Genomic DNA, 15,604 nt, shown 5'->3' with positions numbered 1-15,604 from the left:
GAACTTTAAACAAGAATAACTTACATGCCCTGATGTTCAGGTGATTGTGGCATTGTTTAAGATAGAATTTGTTTTGAACCTGTTACTAAACTTAAAATGTTCAAAGTTTATAGAACTGCTACCTCTATAATATTTCTAAGTATGCTGGATTTGACCTTGAGCTTGTGTTCTTGATTTTATTTTTTATTTTTTTTATGTTTCTTTTTTTTTTTTATTGTTGGGGATTCATTGAGGGTACAATAAGCCAGTTACACTGATTAAAATTGTTAGGTAAAGTCCCTCTTGTTCTTGATTTTAAATCTCTGAATTGGGTGAGCTCATTCCCCTACTTAGGCCAGCAACTGCAGGGCGCAGATTAGCCCACATGACTCCTTTCTTCCCTGCTCCAACTTTTCCCACTGGCTATTCTGAAAGAAACTGGATGTTCCAGGTTTTCTGCTTTCTGTTTTGGATGCAGATCCTGTCCTTGATGGCCATCTTTACTATGTGGCCGTGTTTGACTTAAGGGAACAATGAAAAGACATCAGACAGAATACTTATGTTATGGTAATGTTGCTGGAGTTTCTTTCTTAAGTGAATACTTAGTCTCATGGTCTAAAAGTTGAGCCTATGGGACACAGATGAATGATAAATTGTGATTTTGTTGGACGGAGGTGCAGGCAGACAGAGTGAAAAATGCCAGAGATTCTGGTCGTAGGGAAGAGGCCCAAGTCAGAGGTCTCCTGTATGGGTCTATTTCTAGGATTAATATTGACACTAAGAGAAATTTTGACCAGGCTTGTTAGATGGGAAGAAGCCTTTAAAGCTGATTGAGTGTTTTAATAAATGAATGAATGCAGTCCCTTCACTGGGGCAAGGTTATTAGTTTTTTGTCATAGGGAGGGGATTAGGATATTTACTCTTTGTTCAGGCTGCTTTAATCCTAGATTTGCTTAGTTCAGAGGGTGTAGTCTGCAGGGTGCAACCTGTTTGTGCCTAGAAATGGGAATGTGATTTCTGAGCTCATCTGAGCCTAAAAAATGGGGTGTCCCTGTCTAGCTCTGAGTGGAAAAATCCTGTATCAATATTATATTCCACAAAATGTCTCTCTTTTGTAAAACATAATAATTTGATTATTTTATTTATTTGGGAAACTGAGTCTTTTTCAAGAATAAGATTCTTGCCTTCTAAATCTTCTAATTATTAGTTTTGCCAAGTGAATAATTAACTTCATAGTAAACTGTGATCTTGTTTTCTATTAAGTAGTTTTTTTGAGTGTAAAAAACAAATAGGCAGAAAGGAAAATAGCATTGTGTAAGAAAAGGATCTTATGTGGTAAATTTTCTCCTGAAACAGAATGATTATTTAAGAAAGTAATAGGCAGGAAAATTTAGAACATTTAGAATGTTTTCAATTGTCTGTGCTGGACTGAATACAGTTCATAAAATTATTATTGAAAGAATTTACATATAATCCAGATGACTATCCAGTACTGCCCTTAAAATCTTTTGACTTGTCATCTTGTTAAAGAAATGTTTTCAGCCTGTAATATTTGACAAACCTTCCAAAATAAAAAGTCTAAATTTGTTCTTTTTGAAATATCAAGACCATTGAAAATCTGAGAAAGACATATTAAACTTACTCAATGTACCAAAAATGTATAGAAAATATTGTCAATTATGAAATAATTTTATATAGATTATATTTGTATGTATATTCCAATATATGAAAAATTAGTCTGTCTTAATATATATTATCATTAATAATTTTAATTCATCACAAAAAGTATGTTTTGTAACTGACTGAGTTTAAAGTTTATCCTTCAAGAGAAATTATTAAAAAAGAATGAGGAATTCTCTCCAATTCAAATTTTTGGTGTCTTTGATAATTAAATAGCATCGGGCTAAAGGCAAACTTCTAAGATTTTAATTAGAAAACTAACCTGTCTGTAAGTGTTCTTAACCTAACTTCAAATGGAACAAAAATCAGTTACATGGAACTCAGCTGGTTTGTTATGTTTTTTTGTTTTTAACATTGCTGATTCTTTCTGTGTTCTGTTTTCCAGAAGTCAAGAAAACCATTTTCTGTCTTTTGAGCTTCAGGAATGTATATACTTATAGGCAGAATGTGAAACATTTGTTTTTCCTCTCTCCTTGATTTCTCTTGAATTTGAAAGCCATCTGTAAGTATTCCTAATTTCTGACAATACAATTATTTGCATAAGTTCAATAAGAATATATTCGGTTCTATAGGATATTATAAAAACACTGGTATTTTACCAAGGCTTTGACTGGAATAGCATTTTCAGAGGTGTCCAGACTGCCTTAAGGAATTAAAGTTGAGTTTATAAGGCCAATAAAAGATAAGTTCATTGAAAAAACTGGAAAGATACCCATCAATAACATTTCCTGGTCTGTATTAAATAAAGAATGTCACTTTTTGACAGGTCTGGGAACCAAAATTTGCTTGGGGATCTCAAAAGACAAAGAATTTATCCAATGCATGTAGGTATCTAATTACACATATGAAATCTGGGCTCATGGAAGGCTTTCAACTCTAACCTGAGATTCCTTATAAAAAGTTTCAGCAAAGGCAATTTTAAAGGGAAGAAAGGCCTAGGTAACTAACAATTATTTTGATGCACTTTATGCAAATGATCACACCCAGTATACTGAAAGTACAGCTTATTTTGGCAATTGAATTAGTTCTGCTATCATTTGTTTTTAGTAAGGTGAGAAATTAGAAAGAGAAAAGTAGTTCAAAGAAAAAAAAGAAACTGTAGCCCACCTGTATTAGATTCCAGCCTTGTCTGCAATGCCAGCTCATAAAATGAGACATAGCTGTTTTACTAAACTGATCTGTTCAATTGGGACTAAGAGACGGGCCAAAGAATAAAAAGCTATATACAGTAATTATATTTACTCTGAAGACTTAAGTGTCAACAGAGGTCACCTGTTGGTCACACTGAAAACAATTGTGTATTATTAAACGTTATCTGTTTTGTCTATATAGATACATTGAGAAAAAAAAACTGGAACTTGAATGAGAATTTCCCAGTAAATGATGTGAATGTAACATGGCCTCATAAAAGGCCCAATATTCAACTGATGTGCAAGAATATTCACTTGAATTGTCCAGAACTTTGGATCAGTTCCATAGGAACTCTTAAACCTAGGTATTACTTTAAAAACTGTGCTAAGTCTGTAGATAAGAATACTAATGTTCTCACTGTGAATTTCCAGGTGAATCTTAGCCTTGAAATCCAGAACTTGCTGATATTTATACTTAACTGCTAAATGGTTTCGTTCTCTTCTACTGAACGCAACCTTGACTATGGCCTTGTCAGTATAACAAAGCCAGAGAGCCGCAAACATATCCAAGGTGGCTGCAGGTCAGGCAGAAGCCACATAAAAGCCCTGAGAATTTCTGTGAAAGACTAAATGAAACATACAAACTGGCCAACCATTATATGAAATTAGTAAGGGAGGAGAGAAAGGGTCAATTGAGTAAAAATCAGCCAACCAAAAGCCTTTAAGCTGCTAAAGGAAAAACTATGAACAGCCCTGGTGTCAGGCCTCCCTGACCTGGCCAAGCCCTTTTGAACTATGCATATTAGAGAGAAATAGAACAGCTGAGGAAGTGCTCAACCCAAATGTATTATCCTTGGCAAGACCAGTTGCTTATCTCTCTAAGCAACTTGCCAAGGGCCCGAAGAGATGGCCTCCATACCTAAGAACACATGTAGCCCCTGCCATACTACTGCTGGAGGCTGATAAATTCACTTTGGAACAAAACTTAAGAGTCCAAGTACCATATGAAATGGTCACTGTTATGAACACCAAGGGTATCATTGGTTGATCAACTCATGCTTCACCAAATACCAAAGCTTTCTGTATGAAAATCAGAGGTTGGTTATAGAGGTTGCATATATGAGGCCATACACTTAGGAAAGAAGCAAAAAGAGAATTAAGAGACTTCTTGAGAGACACTTTTACATTCCCCTACGTGCATTTGCTTGATTGTAAGCAAGGAAAAAAATCAATGAAGAAAACACAAACTCTTTTTACAGGATAGCAACTATAAAAAGGAAAGTGGTGGATGCTGAGGGGAAATGGATAAAACTACTGATCAAATTGGATTTGGCAGTTACATGAGACCTTCAGTCCTCCTGCCTGTTCCTGTTCTTTGAAAGGTGGTATCTGTGCTTCTCTGCTCAGTGAATGTGCAGCATTTGTTGAACACAGCTTCCATTTCCCCAGCCTAGATGATGTCATAGAAAATAAACCCCTGATATTACCAGGACCTGAAAACCTACAGGGAGAACAATGTGGAGGGATATATTCTCTGACTGTTACTTTAGTTCTTTGAATTTGCTTTTATCAGATAAACATTTCATTTTTTAATGAGTCATAAATTTGTAAGGAAAAGCTAAAATTAAACTCCCTTTAGAATTATTGTAGGAATCCAGCAATATACAAAAATTGAAAGAAATAGATCTTGATCTTTAAAAACTTTCTTTACAACAAATGGTGCTGGCACAACTAGATAAACACATGTAAAAGACTGAAACTCAATGCACAACTTTCACCACTTACAAAAATTGATGCAAGATGGAAAAGAGACTTAAATATAAGACACAAAATGATAAAAATCTTGGAAGGAACTGTGGGGAAAACTCTTGACGATGTTGGACTGGGGAATGATTTTATGCACAAAGACTTCAGCAGTCATTGCAACAACAAAACACAAAGACAACTTCAGAACAGGAAAAGATATTTCTAATGTATGTATCTGACAAAGGGTTGATAACTAGAATCTACAGAGAACTCATATTAATCAACACAACATAAACAATCCCATCTACCGCTGGGCAAGAGATATGAACGGAACCTTCTCTGATGATGACAAATGCCTAACATTTGAAAAAAATGCTCATCATCCCTGATCATCAGAGAAATATAAATCAAAACCACCCTGAGACATCACCTAACCCTAGTGAGAAGGGCCCACATCAGAAAGTCTCAAAGCTGCAGATGCCGGTGTGGATGTTGAAAGAAGGAAACACTTTTACACTGCTGTTGTGACTGCAAACTAATAAAACCTTTGTGGAAAATAGTATGGAGAATCCTCAAAGAACTCAAACTAGACCTCCCAGTTGATCCTGCAATCCCATTACTAGGCATCTACCCAAAAGAAAAAAACATCCTTTTATCATAAAGACATTTGCACTAGACTGTTCACTGCAGCTCAATTTACAATCACCAACATATGCAAACAACCTAAATGCCCAAACACACAGGAATGGATTAAGAAGCTGTGGTACATGTATACCATGGAATATTATGCAGCCATAGTATTCTTTTGTATTAATTAATTATTATATTAATCTTTTGTATTAACCTGGATTGAGTTGGAACACATTCTTCTTAGTAAAGCCTCACAAGAATGGGGAAGCAAGAATCCAATGTACTCAATTCTCATATGAAGGGAGTAGATGACCTAATACAAGGTGGAGGTGCTTTAAATTAAGTAGGCAAAGTGAAAAAGATACTTCCTGATACGCTGTGCTCTTCTGTTTCACATCTAAGGAGTTACTCTACTGGGTGCCTTGTTGGAATGATTATAAAAACATGTTTCTGACAGTGTCTCAGAAGTTGAAGGATACCACCTTATTGGACAGAATTTCTATTGTTTCAAATCTAATGTTTAAACAAATAATATTTCAAGATTAAAGTCAAAAATTCTTTTACAATGAAATGCAAACAATTTAATGTCTCAGGCTATATGAAGCCCTTGTACTTGTGGCATGAGCCAAGGCCCACATGGTCCTTGAGACCTCCTCCATGCTGCATACTAGGGGCTACTGGTATAAGATTCCTCAGGCACTGGCAGCTACTTTATCTGGCAGGTTCACTATAAATTCATGTTGCATGTCTTTAAAATTTTCAAAGTTAGTTTTTGAAAACATTATAAATGCACAGGCTGATTTCATTTTTTTTTTTTTGTGAGTATGCTTACTTCCCATGTTATGTTTAAAAATAAAAGTTACTTTGTGCAGACACGGGAAAGAGATCTGAAGAAATCCAAGACTCTTCAAATCAATATTCCAGTGATTTTAGTCGTAGTTGAAAAACACTTTATAGGTTACTTGTCCTTTCACTATGGTGTATGCACAAAATAAAGCCAATGGCAACACACCTTCTTCTACTCACTCTTCACAAAACAGTTACATTTCTTTAAGGATGACTTGATCAGTTATAGTTTAAAATTTTTCATAAAGAACATCTTTGTTGTTGTTGAAAATTGAAGTCAACATAATTAAAATCACCAAGTCATAGGGTCCACTTTAAAATGTACTTGTAACAAAAAAAAGCTACATTTTGAATCATTTTAGCTTTCATAATTTAGGAATCTTGCCAGATGATTATGAAGACAGTTGAAAAGTCCAGTAAATTACTTACTGGAATTAATACAATTTGCATGAAAATATCTTGCTAAAAAGTTTAGAGACCACAGTGAAAGCCAGCAAGAGCCTACACATATTTGAAAGTGGGAAAATTTTATCAGTTAGAGAAAATACATGGCTAATTTTGAATATTTGATTTCTGAAACAGAAAATGCCACAGATAACCTTGAGTCTAGGCAAACACTTAAAACCACATATGGTACTAATGTTCTGTACCTTTCAAAAAGTGCAGGACTTTAGTCCTCTTGGTGTCTTTCTGCTGGCCCTGTGTCATACGATGGCAATGATGATGACGCCAGGGCCATTTGATGTTATCTCTCCAGGAACGTCCTTCATAGCACTTGTCCAAAGGACCGATTTCATCTAGTAAGGAAGGGAAATTTTCAATTACTTTAGAATATATAAATGTTAACATTTTATGGAAATCCCCATTAAACAGATCAACAGACAGCATGTAAACAATTAACAGGAATGGAAATACTGAGTTCTTTGAAAATGAGACTATATACAAGAAACTTAAGTTTTAGATTTTTACCAAAGTCTGAAAGTACTCTGCATTGTAACCCACTGAACTACATAAGGGTCTCGAATCACAGATTTTTAAAGGATATACCCTTATCATGGAGCAGGACAGTGGGAGGGTCTGTAAAATCAGCTGAAATACCACAATCTTGGCAAAACTTCAGAATTACAATTGTAGATTACAATTCTTTGGAGTTCCTTTGATCTTGCCTGGATACACTTCTGAATCTATCTAGTGCAACAAATAGTTATATATTAAAATGATTCCCTTCAATAAATATTAAAAATTACTCCATAAGGCCATTTTTAATGTGAACACCATTCAAAAGATAAGAAAACCAGGGTGAATTTGAGGAATTTAACTATGTTCATCTTTAACAGTTTTCTTTTTTTAAATCTATGTCTTCCGTGCCTCAATACAATGGACAGTAAATCTAATATATAGCCACCTCCCCCGCCTAGCATCCCTGGCACTCGTGTGGTCTCTCTTCATCTCTCTTACTCGATGACACCATAGGGAAGCTACTCTCATCTTTCCACTGAAGTATTTTCTTAGGCCAGGGACCTGGACATTTTCTAGGCCTCTTCTTCATCCCTCATTACCATCATACCCAACAGGGTCCTTGGATACATTTCTGAATGTGAAGCATTAGCCCTTTTCTAGTTCCACTTCACCTTTCAAAAACTCACCATCCCTTAACAAATTTTCAGAGGTTTTCTTTTTAACTTTAATAATATTTTAATAATTTTCCTTTGGAAATTATGTGTACGGCCATGATTAACTCCTTAACTTATGGTTATGATTGCAAAGCACCTATTACAAACACTCAGGAATCTTGGATAATGAAAAAATATGCCATACACAGCAGTTCTCAACGTTTGTGGTCATGACCCCTTTGTTCAATTTGTAACAACGTGGCCTTTAGGAAGGTTGAGAACCACCGCCATAAAGAGAGGGACAAGATGGCTGACCAGATACACTAATGCTGGATCATCTGAGAAAGTATTTTAGATAAAAAAGAAAGAATCAATCACAGATTGGGTATAATTTCTATAGAAAAGCATCAGAACCTATAGATGATTCCATGACAAAGTTTCAGAGTAGAACACAAAGGAGGAAGACATCCTAGTGTACAGTGAGAAGGGTAGAGAGAGCAATTTCTTCTCTTTCCCCCACATCTCTGGCAGTTGATGGGCTCTGTACCTGCTGGAGAGACTTTCTCCCCACATGAGCACACAGGCTGCTGCCACCAGTGAGCTGGGAACTGCTTGTGGACAGGTCATGGGCCTCCCAACCCACAGAGAGCACTTTCTGCCCCCAGAGACTCAAAAGGGGATGGCAGGTGCCATACTGCTTCTCTACCTAACTTGGGCAATTGTCCTTCTCAGAGCTCTTCAATTCTTCAGGTTTTGTTCTGTTTATTTCCACACACAGATTTCTCCAGCCCAGACTGTGAAATCCACAGGGTTCTAGGTGATTTGCTTGACTCCAGAACACGGACCTTCTGCCCAGGGTGGGCATCTATTTGTACTCATGCAAACAGACTCTTTTCCTGCCCTTCTCACACATGTCACTGCCAAGAGCAACCCAAAGGCAACTCAACACCAGCCCGTTGTCTCAGAGACATGCCCATAAACAAGCACTAACAGTCAGTAAGTTCTTCAAAAGGACACTTGCAACATGAATGTTTATAGCACCACAGTCCACAACTGGAAAGATGTCAAAACAACCCAAGTGCCTATCAATTTATCAGTGGATAAATAAAATATGATATATGTGTACTATAGAGTAGTGATCATTCATTAAAAAAATGGTGATCATCTATGTTTTTTAATAACCTGGGTAAAACTGGAGGCCATTCCATGTGGTATATCACAAGATTGGGAAAAACAGCACATATACTTCACACTAAATTGCAACTAGTAGATCGATAGTTATGTGCACATCTGGAACTAAATAGAAATCAGTAGGAGGGAGGGGAAAAAGACGTTGAGTAAATTCAACCTAACTGGTCTAATGCACACATTCTGGGTGAAGGGCACACTTACAACTTTGACTTAAAATGTATAAAAGCAAATTATGTAACTAAAACATGTGTACCCCTGTAATATAGTGAAATAATAAAAAAGACCTAATACAGGTTCAAATGTAACATACTAAAATTTGTAGCAATGTCAAAATGAAAGCTGACAAAATGCTGACTCTGCATCCTTTAAGCACTCAGCTCTCCCTCACTTACTCCCTTAGTCCTGCCACCTCTGCTTCCTACAATGCTTTAGAAACTCCGGCCGTTCCACTGGCTGCCTCCTTCTCAGCTGACTTGCTTCTTCCTCAGTAGGCCTCCCTTCCTCTGTGATCCAGTCTAAGTACCGTCCCTGCTCATACTTTCTACTTTCAGAAAATTATTTCCCTCGCACACCCCATCGGTCACCATGCAGCTTGGTGATTTGTTCTCTTAAATGGTTGACTTGCCTTCTTTTTAGTTCAATTTTCTAATTATGGAGGATTTGCCATTTTAAATTGCTGATCTACATTGATTTGTATTTTGATATTTGTTCTTTAGATAGTACATTTATTTTTACTTTCTATGTAATTACTAGAGGATTTATTTTACCTTGCCAAACTTCAGTCGGAGGATTATTTATATACTTAAATTATTCTAGTGAAGAAAATAATGCTCAGTTCCAGGCTACTGCCTAGCATTTCATGGGGTAAAAAAAAGAACACAGCCCTAAACCAAAAGTTCACTGATTGTTTGGTCATGTGTTGGCATCAAAGCCTTCCTTTTCTTTTGCAGACAGATTCTCACTATGATGCCCTGGTCAGAGTGCTGCGGCGTCACAGCTCATAATAACCTTAAAGCCCTAAAGTCTTAGACTTAAACCATTCTCTTGCCTCAGCCTCCCAAGTAGCTGGGACTATACGCACCCGCCACAATGCCGGGTATTTTTTTGCTGCAGATGTCATTGTTTAGCTGTCCAGGGCTGGGCTCGAATCCACCAGCCCTGGCGTCTGTGGCTGACGCCATAACCACTGTGCTACAGGCGCCGAGCCAAACGTATGGGAGGGGGCACCTGAATTTGACTTCCTATTTTTTACAGTAACAATAATGCTTTTGATGACTTGCTCATCAGAAAAATTACAGTGTCCCAAGCACAACTGGAAAAATAAGGGATTACTATGCTGTTTGTTGCTTTTCCTTATAAAAATTATTGTTTTCAGATACAGACCTTCTGTCACCCTCTTTGCTAACTGTCCATACGACATGGTGGGTTTCCCTGAGCATGGTTTATACAAAGAGAAAAAAAATCCATTGGGTTATTGTTCTCCTAAACACTAAAATTCACCACATAGGAGTTACAGAGCCTCAGAGTTTCAAATAACTGCTGAAAACAGAGTTCCAGAAAGAGCTATAATTTCTCATGGGACATTAAACATCAGTGACTTCATTGATTCAGCACTTGCATAAATTCTCTGTGGCAAGGGGTAAGACTTGTAAAATATTTACATGGAATGGCACTTTTCTTTCCTTAAAAAAGGCTCAGAGTAGGTAATGAGGTAAAAGATATTCTGACATATGTAGTACATTCATAATTCACTTTCTTTTTCTTTTTTTCTTTCAGATTAATACTATAGTACAAATGATTAGGTTACAGTGTTTCCATTAGTTAGGTAAAGTCCCTGTTGTAGTTGTGTTCTACACCCGAAAGGAGTGCCATATACCTTTATGTTGTGCCTGTTAGTTGGGGGAGTATAAGTCACTGAATTTCAGTTCTTACTATTTGCAAGTATGGACATCTGTTTGAAGCATGGTTCATGGTTCTCTTATATAGTTATGTTTTTTCCTTTTTGTTCTTTGGAGACAGAGTCTCGCTCTGTCTCCGTGAGTAGAGTGCTGTGGCATCATAGCTCACAGCAACCTCAAACTCCGGGACTCAAACCATCATCCTGCTTCAGTCTCCCAAGTAACTGGGACTATAGGCATGTGCCACCATGCCTGGCTAGTTTTTTCCATTTTTAGTGGCAATTATGTCTTCTTCTTGCTCAGCCTATTCTTGAACTTCAAGCTCAACCGATCCACCAACCTCAGCCTACCAGAGTGCTAGGATTACAGGTGTGAGCCACTGCACCTGGCCTTGTATAGATTTTACGTGGCCTCATGATATTACATGGGACCTTCACCAGAATCAAGATTTAATAACTATATACAAAAATGCCCAGAAACAAATTCTAGGATAGATCTGTCTCTATGTGTCCACCTGCATCAAGGTGTTTTCTAGGAAAAATAGATCAACACCAATGGATGCCAATACTGCACTGATGAGAGAGCTGTCTTCTCTCTTAGCAGTATCTTGTTTACATTACCTATTATTTAAAATATAAGTTGTTACTTATTCTAAAATATATCAAGAAATAATCAAAAAGATTTCTGCTAATGAACAGTATTAAAATAAAATTTCAAAATTGATATTACATATCTGTGCATATATACATATAAGTATATGTTTCAAAATTATGTGTACATATGAGTATACATATATAAATGGGAATAATCAATGAAAAATGTAGGAAAACTATTTCTTTAGGTAGAATATTGTCCATACTAATCACTTTCTCTTACATAGAAATAAATATTAAGTCCTTCATAAGGCATTCTAATTTAAATCTACTTTTAACTCTTCTATAGAAAACGTATTAACCCCAAAGCAGACCAGGTAATGAGATGCACATATGAAGTAACATCAGTTTATTTCCATGTGTAACTCATATAAAACTACAAATATGTAGCTGATTATAATTGCAATAGAAAAAAAATTCACATTTAAACATATCTCCCCTTAGGTTGAAGAACAAATAAATTGATTTCCTTTCTTTTTGTAAAAATGCTGTATTTAAAATTATTCTCTTGAAACAATGAACATTTCATACTATGGGAAGTCTTATAAGCTTCAGTAGGAGTTTTTTTAACTCAAAAATGTGATAATGGTAGAAGTGTTTTATGTTAATTTGAAGTAAGGTGCATATGCTAAAAGCCCTTAGGATTTCATTTATTCATTCAAGTTCATTTATCATTAAATCCAAGTTCTAGAAATTGAACCAAATAAACCACACCATAATCAAGTCTAACAACTCATAAGCAAGAACTCTTAAGGAATATTTTTGTTCACTAAGAACAAAGTTGAGTATCCCTTATCCAAAAGTGTGGGTCCAGGAATGTTTCAGATTTTGGATTTTCTCAGATTTGGAAAACCTGCATTATGTACACTTCCTGGCAGAGCATCCCAAATTCAAACACCTGAAATCCAAAATGCTCCAGTGACCATTTCTTCTGAACACCTGTTGGCATTCAAAATGTTTCAGACCTTGGAGCACTTTGGATTTCAGATTTGGGATGTTCAATCTGAACTAAGAGAATGTATATTTAGAGTGACATTTTTAAAGCACTACAAAATTATTTCCTTGTGAATATGTGTAATGAGCATTTTCTTTACTCAAGGAAAGGAATGGCTATCCCTTTATAGTGTTTCTGGTGACACTGTTAACTAGATCATTATATTCTAACCTCAGTAGTTTCAAGAAAGGTAAGTGAAATCCAAAAGTATCATAAATGTATTTACCTTCAATGAAAGGCGCATAGATATACATGGGAGGAGTACGCTTAACCGTTGGTGTTTCCCTGCGAGTAAAGGCGTTTGCCTGGCAGACCTGTGCCAGGGTCCGGCCACTGTATTGAAATTTGTACCAGGCGAGAAATCTGGCTTTAGGTGCCTGTTCCAGTCTATACGGGAAAGAAAGGACATAAGTTAGATGTGAGGGCTTAAAGAAACTTTAAAACTACATAGTTTAATTAGATAATATCTCAAAAACCATGCCACCTAAGCTTTCTCATGAGAAAAGAACATTACAAATACTCCTAAACAGACAGTTTTATGACAGGAATAATGTGAGTAAATTTACATTCGTGGATACACAAATGAGATGTCTTTCTCAACCTAAGCAAAGGACCAGAGGTTGTCACTGTTTATCAAAGGTTATTTATTTGTATTAGATTAAAACATTTCCATATATACCCACTTGAATTCTTCCTGCCAGCTGTACATGCTAAGTAGCAGTCCATTACAATTACTGTTCCTTAATACTTAAGTCTATTTCTTCTGGGGAAAAAAAAACCTAACTTGGGAATTGGCTCCATCCACTGATTCTTCAAGAACACAACACACAGTTGCTCTGCAGAGAAGCAACTGATGCAACTGGAGAATGCAAGATCCTGTCTTGTTAGCACAATTCTACTTTTTAAACCCTGGGTTCACAATAAAATTCAAATTTCCTTGAGGCCAAATATATCCAGACTTTTGTAAAAGCTTATGTTCAGTAAATAAGACAATCTTTTTGGAATAAAATGGACATTATTTTGTTTTCATTATCTAATCAAGAGCTTACTAAACAAAGACAGTCTCAGAACTCTTGTACAATTCATTAAATAAGACTTCAGTTGGTAACACAAGAATATGGAGAGCTCTTTCAAAATTTTCCTATTGTTTGCCCAAAGAGAGTGATTGCTTAAAGAGCTCTTTACCATTTCAAGTATTACTAGACCTTCAGTAGGATTTTTTAGAAATCTTCTGCAATGAAAGCTATGGAATTCCAGGTGAGTCTAAATGTCATAAATACAAGAAGGGATCCTCCATCAACTCTATTCACCTGGACAAACAGCATATCAGAAGTAATTGATAAACGAAGAACCCGTACACTCTGGCTTTCCTGGCTTGTATCTATTCATGGAGAGTAATAGAGGTGTTTCCTACTTTTCAAAGGAAACAAAGGTGATGCTACAGAGAAGTGCAATTTGCCAATGGTCAGTGCTTCCAATCGTGCGTTGAAAAGTCTCCCATGAGAATGCTGGAACTGCAGAAATGTAGACTAGTTACAAGACTCCCTTTGTAACATCAAAATCACTAGAGACATCTATCATTTCACTTTGGGATTATAAAAATAACTAAAAATGACTAACCTTTATAAAAAGTTTAAAGGCCTTGAGGAAGATGTGCATATCAATGATGCATCAAAATGGAATTCATACATAAGAAGTACATGACCATTTGAATTTTTTAAATCTTGCCATTATAAATCAAGTATCATTAATAATTTTTATGGAGTATAGAAGAATATTTAAAAATCCACTTATCTGACTCAGCTCCCTTAGGACAGTGGTTATGGTGCTGGCCACCTGCGCTGAGGTTGGTAGGTTTGAACCCAGCCTGGGTCAGCTAAACAACAATGACAACTGCAACAAAAAAATAGCCAGGCATTGTGCAGGCACCTGTAGTCCCAGTTACATGGGAGGATGAGGCAAGAAAATCACCTAAGCCCAGGAGTTTGAGGTTGCTATGAGCTGTGATGCCACGGCACTCCACCGAGGGCAACATAAAGAGACTCGGTTTCAATTTAAATAAAAATCCACTTACTTACTAAAGTTAATTATACATTTAACTAATACAAGTATTTCCACAGAGCTCTCCATGAAGCCACCAGTGACACCAACACACATGGGATTACTCCGGCCCTACAATGCCAAGTTTAAGAGATAGTTTAATGTTAAGCTACAAGACTGTTGTGTTAATCTCTAGTTCAAATGACAATAAGAACAGTTTAGGCAATAAGAAAAATACAAAGAGGATCCTATCTGCTGTTAATAAAACTTAGCAGTATAACATCCTGGATATGTTTACAAACACTTGGAGCCACACTACCTGGGTTTGAATTCTACATCCACCACTTACTACCTTAGGGCATGTTTCATAGCTCTTCTGTTCCTCATTCTCTCCATATGGAAAAGTTTGATATAAACCTTAAAACAATCCTTGTACAGCCCTTAGAATTCCATTACATACCCAATCACAAAAAGCAGCTTTATTATATTCTCATTCCACTACTATCAACAGAAAGATTTGTTTATTTAATGACTTCAATCTGCAAGCCTCTATAATTTTCTGGAAAAAAAATCATTTTTCCCTTTTATCTAAAACAAAACAAAAACCACTGATCTGATTCAAAGAGCTCTGTAGACAAAATACATTTGCCTTTTCTTTGTTATCTATACTGTTTTACATAGCTTTGTTACATAATACAATGCTACACAAAGTTTGAAATGTTAAAAGGGCTGTTGTTAACCATTATATCAATGGCTTGCAGGATCAAATTGGTTTACTTTTACACTGGAGTCCATGGTACATTAGCAAAAATAATGAAGGAGAATAATGCTAACATATCTCAGAAACTCTTGCTAGAACAATGTAAGAAGAGGACAACACAGTGGTGGAAAGTGTGGGCTTTAGAGTCACAGGGCTGGGCCTCCGTCTCTGCTCAGTGCCTGGCTGCTGTGTTCTTCTGCAGGCACCTGCCTATAAGCACCAGCTGCCTTGCCTGGGCTGAGAAATAAATGAATCATTGTAATAGAAACCAATCAATTCTGTGTCTCACAACAAGCAATGCTCAATGTATGTTAGCATTTGTCAATCCTTTCTAAAAGAATTATTGCTACTATTACCATTATTGCACAGCAAAAGCTGCTGTCATCTGTCTTACATTTGTGCCATAAGTGTCATTTACTACCTTTATAGAAAACAGGCTACTCT

The sequence above is a fragment of the Nycticebus coucang genome, unplaced genomic scaffold (genome assembly GCF_027406575.1).
Source record: "Nycticebus coucang isolate mNycCou1 unplaced genomic scaffold, mNycCou1.pri scaffold_43, whole genome shotgun sequence".
NCBI classification, from domain to species: domain Eukaryota; kingdom Metazoa; phylum Chordata; class Mammalia; order Primates; family Lorisidae; genus Nycticebus; species Nycticebus coucang.
This window is presented reverse-complemented; position numbering follows the sequence as displayed.